We start from the raw sequence: 13,166 nt of genomic DNA, 5'->3' as shown, positions 1-13,166 counted from the left end.
TTGAGACGCCACTAAACGCCTTCATTTGTAATACGATGAATGGGCAGTGCACTAGGGATACGTATATGCCTACAGTTGAGGTACGGCACTCCAACTGATGATCCTGCGGCCACGCTGGGGTGAAATGCCTGGAAATTCACGACTGAAAAAGAGTACAATTTTGAACTTTGTGTTCTTATTGTTGTTATATTCTTAATGGGAGAAATTTAATTTTGGTTCTCTACAGGAATTTGTATTTATAATATTACTACTTCTTCTAGTAATAATAGATGTAATCTAATTAATTGGATAAAGAGACCAACAAGGAAGGGGCCAGAAATCCAGGAGTGTGCTACTGTATAAGATATATTATAAATGGGTGATAACCTGTAACGCCAAAACTTGGACACTTCAACACGGTCTGAACAGCTCGGAGTGCCTTATACTGAATAAGAAATGGGACCTGCAATTATCCGAGAAGGAGGAAAATCCTTAGAAAAATAAAATCGGGGACTTCTACAAAAGCACTGATAATATCACGGATACAATATGGAAATGAAGGCTAAAATACAATGGGCAACTAGGTTTTTTTTCCTATTTTGCTTTACGTCTTATGGAGACGATGGGGAGAGGAAAGGCCTAGGAAGTGGAAGGAAGCGGCCGTGGCCTTAATTAAGGTACAGCCCCGGCATTTGCCTGGTGTGAAAATGGGAAACCACGGAAAACCATCTTCAGGGCTGCCGACGGTGGGACTCGAACCCACTATCTCCCGATTACTGGACAATGGCCGCACTTAAGCGACTGCAGCTATCGAGCTCGGTGAGCAACTAGTGAGAATCAACTTAAACCAAAAGGATCCCCTAATTTAAGACAGCCAGGAAGTCGATGGAAGAGGCGAAGAAGGACGCAGAAAAAATTAGAATCAGAGCAGTATTAATCCACAACAAAAAGGAGTTCAGGAATCAAATCTACAAACTCTGAAACTTGCAGCAAAAGCAGCTAAAGAATAGGCACAACTGGTAGTATCCAAAAAACAGAGAATGATGAACAAAAGTGAAGACATTCTTGTAAGGTAAATAAAGACTGGCTAGAAATCCTTTTTACGGACTACTACTACTACTACTACTACTACTACTACTACTACTACTACTACTGCTGCTGCTGCTGCTACCATTCCTCAGTGGGCTAGACAGTGCTATTGTAGCACAACTAACCCTATGAGCAATACCTTTCATGACACTCAGACGCACTGCTTGTGCTCTGAATGTCATTACTCAGCACCACCCATACCCCAGGAGCTTCCATATTGTCACAGCCATGGATGAGACTGGGACTTCAGTGGAAGCTACACTTTGCTCTGACCTGTGCCAAGAGATGGAAGCAAAAGTATTGTATCCATCAAGAATTGACAGCAGACAGAATAATAATAATAATAATAATAATAATAATAATAATAATAATAATAATAATAATAATACGTGGTCGTTTCTCCGTCAATTAACTTATAATGAAGCATTCTTTGTACAGAACTCAGCAGTAGCAGAAATCCCTGATTTACGGAATTATTCTCATGTCTTCCTAGAACACAGTCGATTCCTCATGCAATGCTGAAGATCACGTGACCTAAATCTGAATCAAGTCAAAAACACGGGGACGATGTCTGTTTTATCGAGGAAACATTTTGAGAATAAGTTACGATCTTACGTTGAGGTCGAAGAACTCTGGCCTTTACTAGACCGAGATCAGATTAAACCCCAGTGTAAGGGAGCGTGAGGAATAACTGATGAGCCACGATCGATGTGGCGGGAGAAATAATACATGACATTACTCTTCTTACAACAGGGATGTCATTCTGAGTAGAACCGCCGAGCACGCACTCAGCACGTGCCAGCAGAGAATATTGTGCGTTCGTAACGAAAGTCATGCCGATATGCCGTTTTACTTCTTTTTTGTAGTAGATGTACAAATGAATGAATGTATTTAGCACATGATGATTGAGGTTGATACAGAGAGTATTTCAACAGTAATAACATAATACGAAACTTGATCTCAAGTTTGCAATAAAATTACGACTCCAAATCCATTTGGTGAATCCAATTAATAGTTTCGTGGATGCCTGTCATTAACCCTTTCAGACCTGTTGGTCACAATTGTGTACATTAAGTTTCTACCTCTATAGTTCGCTTATAAGCAATGTTATGAGAGTCCAAACAGTTTTTACATGTTTAGGTACTTGTATTTTAGTAATACGGAAATTGATTTTGCATTCCAGCGACTTGTTTCTGAACAGCTTAGTATTTATTCTCTTTGGATGTGTCTGGTTTTCTATGGCCATTACTGCTTCTGCTCTGTGTTGTAATTCCGAAGATTTTCGTTTGTTTACCGCCATTGTAAAGTGATATCGTGTTTCTATGGATACTTACATAGTGTTTAGTGCAGTTTTAATAATATAATTCGATTCTTTATTACTTCATTTTATTCGGTAAGTATAATGTACACAATTGTGTACAACCGGACTGTAGTGATGTAAATAAGCAGTGAACATAATCTTCATATACTTTCGTTTTTGTGCTATGTATTAGTTTTCAGTGTTTTCTTTCTTTTTATTTCAGAAATATCAATGGCTGTTGGTCATATTTGACCTTTCTATATGTTCCTTATTCAGTTTTTATGCAGTTGGCCAACAATATATGGATAAGCCTACTACAAGTAAAAATAGTCATGTACGAAGAGAAAAATATCTTTCCGTGGAGAAAGACTGGGACTCTATTTTAAATATATTGCAAAATGGTGAGAACTCTGATTGTGATTTAGGCCTATCTGGAGATGAAGTTGAGGATGATGATATACCACTTATACAAAGACAAGATCTCCTAATGATAAAACGTGTTTCAGCTGACAAATTGAGTAGAGATGACGTATCTGCAGACACAATCCCCGAAGATGCACAGGAAGATGAATCTCTGGAGGAATCTGGAAACGTTTTAGGCAGTGGAAACTACACCGAATTATGTGACGCTTATTCCAGAATTTTGTTGACACCTAAAGAATCAATCAGTTGGAAACGAAAGCCTTTGAGTTGTATTGTAGAACAATACGAGGCCCCCAGTTTTGATGAACAGGAATTGTTGTCACCAATACATTACTTCAAGAGATATGTACCTGAAGATCTATTTAGTTGCATGGCAATGAATACCAACATGTATGCACTGCAGCAAGGAAAATCATACTTCAAACAGACAACAGCTGATGAAATAGAAATTTTATTTGGTTTACACCTATTGTCTGGCAGTTTGAAATTCCCTAGAATACGCATGTATTGGGATGCAACTCTCAAAGTAAATGCATTTTTAGAAAATATGACACGAGACCGTTTCTTTGAACTGAGAACCAATTTACATTTGGTAAATAATCTTGAAATTCCATTAGACAATAAGGACAAGTTTTACAAAGTGAGGCCAATTTACACAACAATTCATAATCGGTGCAATGAACTTCAGATTGAAGAAAATGTTTGTGTTGATGAAGGCATGATTCCTTTCACGGGGAAGTTTTCTGCAAAGCAATATGTCAAGGGAAAACCCAACCCGTGGGGAATAAAGATGTTCATGCTGTGTGGAAAAAGTGGACATGTTCATGATTTTATTTTGTATCAAGGAGCCACAACGGAACTAAATGCCACTTCCTGTAAAAAATTTGGAGTAGGCCCTGCTGTTGTTTTGGAACTATCTAAACAATTTTCAAATGGAAAAGGTCACAAATTGTACTTTGACAACTTTTTTCATCGTACCACCTTTTTCAAGCTTTGAAATCAATGGGTATCTATGCAGCAGGAACTGTCCGACAAAACAGGTTTATAAGAAGCATCCCATTTTCAGATGATAAAACTATAATGAAACAGAACAGAGGTTTTTGTGAAGAAATTGCTAGTGCTGATGATCTTACAATGTGTAAATGGGTAGACAATAGACCAGTCGTATTGTGTTCAAATTTTATTGGCAAAGGTACTGTGGATGAAGTTCTACAATGCGACAAAAAGAACAATAAATATGTCACAGTAGAAAGGCCTGAAATAGGGAGAAGATATAATCATGGCATGGGAGGAGTTGATCTATTTGATCAGCTAATAAGCTGCTATAGGATTTTTATCAGATCTCGCAAATGGACTTTGCGTATGATTTTTCATGCGGTTGATTTTGCGATCGTTCAAAGTAGGCTTGAATATAGACGAGATGCAGAAAACTTGGGAATTCCGAAGAGACAGCAACTGGACCTTCTTTCCCTCCGTATAAGGGTAGCAGATGGACTGATACTTTGCCAGAAAAAGGTTTCTGGAAGAAGGAGGGTACGTCGTTCTGAAGACGGGGCTGCTTCAGACTTGCAAGTTGTACCAAGAAGAAGAGAAGAATTACGCCCTGCTCAGGAAATACAGTATGATTCCATTGATCATTTACCTCTGCATGATGATGGAACTCCAAGTCGCTGCAAATTTCCAAAATGCACGGGCCGTTCAAGGATTCGGTGTAGGAAGTGTAAAGTGCATCTCTGTCTCCAAAAGGACAGAAACTGTTTCCTGCAGTTCCGCACAAAACTGTAAATGTGTGTTCAAACATTGTTTCCTAGTTTCTGTCTATTGTTCATTGTAGTTATGTTCAAGAGCTAGCTAATATTTGACTCATTCGACTTATGCTGTGTAAGTTGCGTATGATGTTTTATGATGCTTGAGTCCTGATGTACACAATTGTGCACATTAATTATCTCTAAAACTGTAGGTCACATCAAAAAAACTTTTGAACAAAAGATGATCAGAACGCTCTTCTGAATTCAAAAATCAAATCAAACTTAATTTCCAGTCTTCTTTCCATGCTTTACAAGTGCCGAAGTAACCAGAAAGTAGGAGTCTTCATTTTACAACTACAGAAAACCAGCAGCTGGGGTTTAACATAATCTTTTTTGAATATCAAAAAGTCTGCATTCAGGCGTATACCTATAGAAATAGAAAATACCAAAAACTCCCAGACAGAATATAGTTTAGTTACGGGGTGGGCTGAAGCACGAACCCAGATGCAAAGTAACTTAGGCATTTCGGTATGCAATCATTTGTGTTTTAGCGGGATTAAAAGTTTCTGAAAATTTCAAATTAACTCTAACATTAAACCGCGTTAAGAAATTTGTGAAATATTAAAGAGATATGGAGAAGTACAGAATTCCGTAGTGTAACAATGCATGCGTAAGTATAAAGATAAACATGGGTAGCCTATGAAGTAATGAAACACTATCAGACTCCCAATAAACTTGGTACCGTAACTTTAGCAACAACGTTCCAGGTATGCTACTCTAGACCTGACATGCCATCTAATTAACTACATTTTACAACAAATTTAATTTTCCATGTGCAATTCACAATTTTATTTTGTATTCTAAGAAGATAAAATGTTATGTAATGGCTTATTAAATGTTTTGTATTTACTCCCCACGAATACTACAAAAATCGAAACTTCCCAAAACTCGCTGCAGAGTCAGGCTGTGGGTTTGGAATTTGAGACTCGATGTATTTTGACCCATAAATTTAAAGACCCAATGGGCATGATTCAGCTGTTCAGTCCGTTGGTAATATGTATATACTGATTAACTTTCTTCTTTTAACTCATTGTGATATGTACATGCAGGGAAGCTCGACTGCTATACTCACGGGTACCGTTAGTCTACTATAATATGTTTGTCTTCATACCATGGCCTCGTTATACCTCTGTTAACCACTAGATTTTCCTCCAAAACCAAATGAACCAGTCGGTGTCAAGATGTGCACTATATCACAGTTTATGATATAATTTAGCGAAATCGTTCATCCTCCAGCTTGATTCAGTATCAAATTTCTATGATATTAACACGATTAAAAATATTTTATTGCCCTATGTGTATAGATATACGTTACATATAGAAAATTTGGTTAAATTATGCTTTGAGGACGGGGTACAAAATCATGAAGCGAAGTTATATTCGGGTTTATGCCAATGAAACCAGTTGAATAGTACTGCTTTAAAGAATAGAATTAAACCTTACCTCCTTCCTTCTTTCCTTCCCTCCGGACCTACTCGAAGTCGATTCCCATCTATGCAATATGTTTAACGTTACCTTTTTTGGATCATCATGGGATGCATTCAGTTTCAGATCATACCAAATGTAATGATTAAATTTGCACTGAGCTTGGTCATTTATGTGAATACCTCCCTACTATATGAGCTGTAATTTATCGGAGAGAATTTGTTCCACTCCGTTACGAGGCAGCTATAACCCTCTGCGATAACACTATTATTCTATACAGGTGACCTACTTGAGGAGAGTAATGATTTCTATCTCTGTAACCAGCAGAACGGAAATTTTTCGTACTGCGATATGTGAATTCAACTCTAAATGAATACTCCTGGTAATACTCTACAGGGAATCAGAATTAAGATTTGAAGACTCACTAAAGCTACTTGGTTGATATTTAGATCATTCCGGTTCCTTCACAATGGTTTTGGCACTTAGTAACATTGATAGATCTTGGAATAATTAAATTGTTACATTTTATGCCGCATGGCAACGTTGATACTCCGCCTGACAGAAAATTGAAACACCCAGAAGAATTGTCTTATGTCGATGTAACATCGTACACGCACACACCGTCGGCGGGTATGTAAATGATTAGAGTTACAATTCTCTGCGGCAGGTAGAACGACCACCAGGATGCAATAGTGTTGTTCGTCTTTAGTGTTGTTACCAGGACTGGTAGGGTATATAACAGCGTGAATAGCATCAGATGTTGAGGTTGAGTGATCGCTGTGAAGGACACGGGGATGCTGCATACTCGTGTGGGACAGCGTTATCAGCACCAGACAGAGTTTGAAAGTGGCGTCGTTATGTGTCTCTATTTGGCTGGCTGATCGAATCATACAGTATACAGATTTGTGGGATATTAGGAAGTCACAGTGGCCCAATGTTCGGCTGCATAGGAACGTGAAGGCAGGTATACTCTTCAATAAGTTTCCAGTCGACCACCACATGGAGGATCGCCGTATTATGCACCAAACACATCGTAACCTCTTCACATACGCGCCTGCCATCCGAGAACAAGTAATGGACTCCCTGCAACATTCTATGTCATCCCACGCCATTGGTCGGAGACTAGCAACAGCCGGACAACACCACAACACAAACAGCTTCGTTTGAAGAGATGCCGTGATCAGGAAGCATGGACTGCTGATGAATGGCACCGTATCGTGTTCATCGATGAAGCACGGTCCTTCACTTCCCCGCACGACCATCGTTTAAAGTTTGGGGGAGAGACAGCGGTGTTTTTCTGGCGTCACTGTGTGGGGAACGGTCCGGCATGATTTCAATTCACGGCTGGTAGTGATTGAGGGAACTCTGAAAGCACAACGGTACGTCACAGACATCCTGGGTCCTCACGTGTTACCTCTCATGTGACAGTATCGTGATGCTATTTGTCAACAGCACAACGTCGTTCACACGCGGCACGAGTCTCTATGAACTGTCTGTGTGATGTAGAAGTGTTCCCGTGGCCAGCAAGTTCCCCAGATATGTCCCCGATTGAACATGTGTGGGAGCAGCTCGGACGTCCACTCCGTCCCATTGCCAGTATACAGCATATTAAAGACCAGGTACAACAATTATGAGCCAGCTTTCCTCACGTGAGGATACAACGGCTTTATGGCACCCTTCTTAACCGAATCAGTGTATACATCCAGGCCAGAGGGGATGGAACGTCATACTGATAAGTGGGCTTTTACTGCTAAGTTCTTTGTAAATTTGACTTGATTTTGTAATCACTGAAATAACATCACACCCTCTCAACACGTGAAGTTTCATTACGTTTCCTCCTCCCCTTCTGGGTGATTCAAGTTCTTTCTCAAGCAGTGCATATCTTACCATGGCTTTCTCTTTGTTGTGGCAGGCACACACTATTTTTAGATGCAGCGGTTAGGGACTCCATTTCTTGTTTTTTCTATTGCTTGAAAGTTAAAGATTCTACGTATTTCATGTCACAAAAATGTGATGAATCATTATTAGTTTCCAGCTTCCAAGTCTAGAAGTTGGAAGTCTGTCTCTTATGAACAGGCCCCGAGACCTATTCGAACGCGTAAGGGAATTTTACCTTAATCCGAGGGATAGCTCGATGAATAGCCTATTTAAATGTGAACAGGTGAGGAGCTCCTTTAAGCGAGATAGTTGCCTCGGTCTTGGAAGCCAAAAATAGTGGCCAAGGGGATTCGTCACGCTGACTTCGCGTCACATTCTAATCTGCAGGCTTTCATGCTGAGCAGCTGTCACTTGGTAGGTCAAGGTGCGTCAGAGCTATTGCAGCACGGAGGTTTTATTATTTAATTAACTGTCTTTCCCTGTGGTTCCTTGCTATATGGTGGTTATCAGGCGAGAAGGCGAGACTGTAGTTGTGTTTCCACGTAACTTTCTTATATTACATGTTGGGTAGCAAAAATAACTCTGATTTTTGGTCTGTAGGCCAAAACTTTATTTTTACCTTCTGAAAACGGGAACCCGTATCCCATGAGGCTTACCAGTCGTTATAAACAAGCGTAGCCATAGTGTTAGGGTTAGAGCAGGCTAATAAAAAACGCGTCTTCCAACCGACGTACGGTGGATTCATACCGCATTTTGTAACACTAACAGGTCTTTACTTAAAGAGCAAGGCTAAACATGTTCAATATAAATTGTGAATTGTTTCCTTGTTAGTTTCTTTAATAAAACCAACCTGAGTGAAGAACGGATAATTTCAATTATTCATAATAAATTACAAGACGAATAACATTATTACGGTATTACTTTTTCACATATTGCACAAATTCCTTTGCATTTCATTGAACGTGATATTTATTTCAGAGAGTTCTTTTCGCAATCAATCAATCAATCAATCAATCAATCAATCAATCAATCAATCAATCAATCAATCAATCAATCAATCAATCAATCAATCAATCAATCAATCAATCAATCAATCAATCAATCAATCAATCAATCAATCAATCAATCAATCAATCAATCAATCAATCAATCAATCAATCAATCAATCAATCAATCAATCAATCAATCAATCAATCAATCAATCAATCAATCAATCAATCAATCAATCAATCAATCAATCAATCAATCAATCAATCAATCAATCAATCAATCAATCAATCAATCAATCAATCAATCAATCAATCAATCAATCAATCAATCAATCAATCAATCAATCAATCAATCAATCAATCAATCAATCAATCAATCAATCAATCAATCAATCAATCAATCAATGAATCAATCACTAATGATCTGCATTTAGGGCAGTCGCCCGGGTGGCAGATTCTCTATCTGTTGTTTTCCTAGTCTTAAATGATTTCAAAGTAATTGGAAATTTAATGAACATCTCCTTTGGTAAATTATTCCAATCCCTAACTCCCCTTCCTATAAACGAAAATTTGTCCCAATTTGTCCTCTTGATTTCCAGCTTTATCTTCATACTGTGATCTTTCCTACTTTTAAAGACACCACTCAAACTTATTCGTCCACAGATGTCATTCCACGCCATCTCTCCACTAACAGCTCGGAACAAACCACTTAGTCGAGCAGCCCGTCTATTTTCTCCCGATTCTTCCCAGCCCAAACTTTGCAACATTTTTGTATCGCTGCTCGTTTGTCGGAAATCACCCAGAACAAATCAAGCTGTTTTCTTTGGATTTTTCCAGTTCTTGAATCCCGTAATCCTAGTGAGGGTCCCATATACTGGTATCTTACTCTAATTGGGGCCTTACCAGAAACATATAAGCCCCCTCCCATACATCCTTACTACAACTCCTAAATACACTCACAACCATGTGCAGAGATCTGTATCATTTATTACAATCCTATTTATGTGATTACGCCAATGAAGATCTATCCTTTAAAATAACACCTAGGTAGTTACAATGATTGCCAAAAGGAACTTTCACCCCATCAATGCAGTAATTAAAACTGAGAGGACTTTTCCTGTTTGTGACTCTCTCAACCTTACTCTCAACCTCGTTTATCATCATTACCATTGGCTATTGTCCGTTTCACCCAATTATTGAGGTCATATTGCAGTTGCTTACAATTTTGTAACTTATTTATTACACAGTAGAGAATAACATCATCCGCAAAAAGCCTTATATCTGAATCCACTTCCTTATTCATATCATTGATATATATAAGAAAATATAAAGGTCCAAAAATACTACCTGGAGGAATTCCCCTCCCAATTATTACAGGGTTAGATAAAGCTTCGCCTACAATAATTATCTGAGTTCTATTTCCTACAAATATAGACAGCCATTCAGTCACTCTTTTGTCTAGTCCAATTGCAATCATTTTTGCCAGTAGTCTCCCGTGATCTACCTATCAAATGCCTTACATAGGTCAATCGCGATACAGTCCATTAGAATTTCCGAATCCAGGATATCTGCTATCTTTTGCTGGAATCCTACAAGTTGAGCTTCTGTGGAATAACCCTTCCTGAACACGAACTGCCTTCTATCAAGCCAGTTATTAATTTTGCAAACATTTGTCTAATATAATCAGAAAGAATGCTTTCCCAATGCTTACATGCAATGCATGTCAAACTGACCCTCCTGAAATTTTCAGCTTTATGTCTTCCACCCATTCCTTTATACACAGGGTACACTATAGCAACACTACAGTCATTTGGAATACCTCCTTCATGCAAACAATAATAAAATAAGTACTTCAGATTAGGTACTATATCCAAACTCATTGTCTTTATTATATCCCCCGGAACCTTATCAATTCCAGCTGCTTTTCTTGTTTTCAACTTTTGTATCTTACTTTAAATGCCATTGTAATCATAGGTAAATTTTAATACTTATTTAGTGTTAGTCGCCTACCCTATCTGGACATTATCCTTGTAACCAACAATCTTTACATACTGATGACTGAATACTTCTTCATTCTGAAGATCCTCGCATACAGATCCCCTTCTTCGTTAATGATTCCTGGAATGTCCTTCTTGGAAACTGCTCCTACCTTAAAGTACCAATATATACCCTTCCAGTTTTCACTAAAATTTCTATGACCGGATCATGCTTGCCATCATTTTATCCTTAGCTGACTTCTTTGCTACATTCAGTTTCTTAGTAAGTTCTTTCACTTTCTCCTTACTTCCACAGCCATTTCTATTTCTTTTCAACCTGCACCTCTTTCTTAGTCTCTTGATGTCAAGTTGCCTATTATCTTTGGAGATGAGACTTACACCTAGAATTTCATGTTTGTCATCTTTAACTGTTTCGTGTCCGACTCGTTGGCTGAATGGTCAGCGTCCTGGCCTTCGGTTCAGAAGGTCTCAAGTTCGATTCCCGGCCGGGTCGGGGATTTTAACCTTCATTGGTTAATTCCAGTGGCCCTAGGGCTGGGTGTTTTTGCTGTCCCCAACCTCCCACCAACTCACACACTACACATAACACTTTCCTCCACCACAATAACTCGCAGTTACCTACACATGGCAGATGCCGCCCACGCTCATCGGAGGGTCTGCCTTATAAGAGATGCACTCGGCTAGAAATAACCACACGAAATTAATTTTTACTGTTTCGTAGCTTACAAATTCTTCTTTCTCCAGAATGAATACTCCCCCTCCAATCATTCCTATCTCTGCGATACACACTCCAGTTCCGTGAGAATATTTCTGCATCCATAGTATCATTTCTCAGCCATGATTCATTTCCTATTAAAATATCTGGTAAGTATATATATATTAAATTACTTAATTCTATTCCTTTCTTTACAATACTTCTACGGTTCAGCACTAACATTTTTATGTCATCCCTACTTAACTTCCAGATCACTGTGTTCTTATCACCGCTCCCTAGACCACCCCGTTTTCCTGAATGTACCTTCCTATATCCCTTCCAAGCAAATTTTCTACCTTATACGTACCACTGCGGTCCAAGTGAAGGCCACCTGAGCGCCGATCCCTATCTCCTACCCAACCGTTAAGATCCAAATATCCCACTTCCAGTTTCCTACCTTTCCACTTTGTAGTCTCATTTAATCCCCAATCACCTTCCAGCCAGTGTCCCTCCTACACAGTATTCCACTGAAAACTAAATCCGCTATCTTAAACTCCACCCGTGCTGCATTTACCAGATCCCACACATCCCAACTATGTTGGTACTTATACCAGCTTGCCTTACGTTGTTGGTACCAACGTGAAACACTACCACCTTCTCCTTTCCTTCCTCCTTCTCTTCTATTTCTCTCAATATATGCCTTTGCCTAATTCCTGGATAACACTCTACCCTGATTCCCTTTCTTCCACATACATTCCCCATATGTCTAACAATGGAATCCCCTATGACCAGAGCCTCAACCCTACCCATCTTATTTGAGCCCCTCCCCTCCTAGTCAGCCCTATCACCCCTAACTGGTGTAGAAGCTACTTCCTCCTCCCTTTCCTCACGCCCATGAGCCTGTTCCACCATTCTTTTCCTATCCTATGTTCTACATTTCCCTTTACTACATTTTCCTTTCCTCCTACTTCCACATTCTCAGCAACAGTTCCCTATTCCTCATTTTTCTACTGTTGTTCTACCTGCAGTGACTCGTAGCGATTTCTCACATACACTTGTCCTGAATTCTGATCCTGAATAGAGTCCTTAGCCTGCAATCTCCTTCCCCATAGAACATTAGACCATTCGTCTTCTACAATTCCCCCCTTTCTTTTCCATACCTCTTTTACACCTACTGTATCCTGTACATTATTTGAGGGAGGCCTACTTTCCTTCCTGTCCTCTGAGAGAATCCTATTTATCTCCCTCAAACTCTCCAGCTCCTCCGTCAAACTCCTTAATGCCTTGGAAAACCAACAGTTCCTACACTTGCACTACTTAGCCATTCTTTACGGAATAATGAAAAGTAAAGAAAAAATAAAAAAAATATTCTGTGCAAAATTAAAATGAAAGGAAATAAATATTGTATAGGATAATACCCAAAGATCACACGACAATAAGGTAATTAATATAGGCTACTACTGCACTACAATACTACTTAGTTGTACTAAATGTTTATCCTACAGCACCCTAACAGAATGAATTCCGCTGTTAATTACTGAAAATCAAAAGGAATACACAAGAATTACACAATTCTAAACTGCA

At 39.0% G+C, this 13,166-nt stretch overlaps 1 pseudogene; it reads left to right on the top strand.

Annotated features, from left to right (window-relative positions):
* The first annotated feature begins 2,669 nt into the window (after positions 1-2,669).
* Positions 2,670-4,576, top strand: LOC136866760 (piggyBac transposable element-derived protein 3-like; annotated as a pseudogene).
* Positions 4,577-13,166: the final 8,590 nt, after the last annotated feature.

The sequence above is a fragment of the Anabrus simplex genome, chromosome 3 (assembly GCF_040414725.1).
Source record: "Anabrus simplex isolate iqAnaSimp1 chromosome 3, ASM4041472v1, whole genome shotgun sequence".
Classification (NCBI taxonomy): Eukaryota; Metazoa; Arthropoda; class Insecta; order Orthoptera; family Tettigoniidae; genus Anabrus; species Anabrus simplex.
The sequence above is the reverse complement of the archived record's forward strand: the minus strand, read 5'-3'. Positions and strand labels throughout refer to the sequence as shown.